This window comes from Bidens hawaiensis, unplaced genomic scaffold, assembly GCF_021521415.1.
Source record: "Bidens hawaiensis isolate Kalapana, Puna unplaced genomic scaffold, B.hawaiensis_p1.1 tig00061057_1, whole genome shotgun sequence".
NCBI lineage: Eukaryota > Viridiplantae > Streptophyta > Magnoliopsida > Asterales > Asteraceae > Bidens > Bidens hawaiensis.
This window is the reverse complement of record NW_027500988.1, coordinates 57031-58546: the sequence shown is the minus strand read 5'-3', so window position 1 is coordinate 58546 and position 1516 is coordinate 57031. Positions and strand designations below refer to the sequence as shown.

The following is a 1516-nucleotide window of genomic DNA, read 5'->3' as shown; positions in this document are numbered from 1 at the left end:
AACGACCAGACTTAACGAGGTTAATGAATTCGGGTTTAATTGAAAGTTAAATGAAACCACAGGAACGGAAATCGTAATTTCGAAACTACAGACTAAAACCGTAGATTTGAACAAACCACATAGACGAAAACCGCAGTTCACTCTAAATTAAAACAAGTTGTCATTCGACATATACGAGTTGTTGTTAGGAATAGAGAATTAAAATTTAATTTTTCTAAACTAATATATATATATATATATATATATATATATATTTTTGATGTTGTTAACCTAACTGTCCTAATACAACTTATGGTATGTACTGTTTATTAAATTTCATGTAGCATATGGTTGTTCTTTATCAGTTCAATATATACTAACAAAATAAATATAAATTAAATATAGGGGCGATGAGGGGTAGAGACCGACCTATATCAATTTGTTTGAATTATCAACAATAATCATTAAACATCGTTCAACAAAATATCCAATTTGATTCAACAAGTCAACTAAAATCATACATTGAACTCATTTCCCCTCAAATGCGACATATATCAATGCTTCCAAACGTGAACCTGAAAACACTTATTAGTCTTTTTTTATTCCCTATCCTCTCTTCACAAATAAGAGAGCTAATCCACAAGATGATATTATTATCATTATTATATAAAGCCAGCAAATATTATTGAGTTACTCCAAACCAAACATCTTCCTCATCATTATAACAAAGTTGGTGATCTTCTCAGGGTTGGTTAAAGATTCAGAAACGGTTTCTCGAGCCCATGACCGAGTGATCCATGCTGCCAGTTTCGGGTAGTGATCCTCCAACTTGAAGTCACCAAACTTCTCGTAGGCTGGGAAATATGAGGTTAGACCTATGAGAAGTATGTCAACAAACCCAAATGTATCCCCATTAAAGTAATCTTTGTCACCCAATGTTCCATCCAAATACTTCATGATATCGAGGAAATTGTTCTTGGCAACTTCTACTTCATCTTTGTCGTTTGAGCTCCAAATGGCATGACCAGCCGGATGGACCTAGGATATGCATATTGATATATTGAGAGAGATGATCAAAGTATGAAAACAAAATGGTTATGAGAGCATAGAAAGTAATAGGACCATTAATACTAACCCATTAATTATTAGTGTTTTGCTACAAGAAAATCGAATACTTACCTTGCGGTCAATGTAGTCAGCCCAAAACCTAGCTCAGGACTTCTCATATGCACTCTCGGGTAACAAGGGTTTGGCGGACCAAACTTGATCGATGTAGGTGATGATGTTAGTGGACTCAGCAATCGGCTTGTCATCATGCAAGAGCACGGGCACTTGTTTGTGGACCGGGTTGGATTTTAGCAACAAATCACTCTTATCATTCAACAAATCTTTCTCTTCAATCTCTTCATAAGGAATTTCTTTCTCAGCTAAAGCAACCTTCACCCTCATGCAAAATGGGCTAGCCCACATAGTCAAAAGCTTCACATCACCCTTTGCCATTTTATGTTTTATGTGTTTCTTTAGTGTGTTTGTGTTT

At 35.3% G+C, this 1516-nt stretch overlaps 1 pseudogene across 1 annotated transcript; it reads right to left on the bottom strand.

The window, feature by feature from the left end:
* Positions 1-593: 593 nt before the first annotated feature.
* LOC143603222 (putative glutathione S-transferase) lies at positions 594-1516 on the bottom strand (annotated as a pseudogene). The gene is made up of 2 exons (XR_013148005.1): positions 1159-1516; positions 594-1017 (listed from the first exon to the last, which is right to left on the bottom strand). The product of XR_013148005.1 is annotated as a putative glutathione S-transferase (transcript).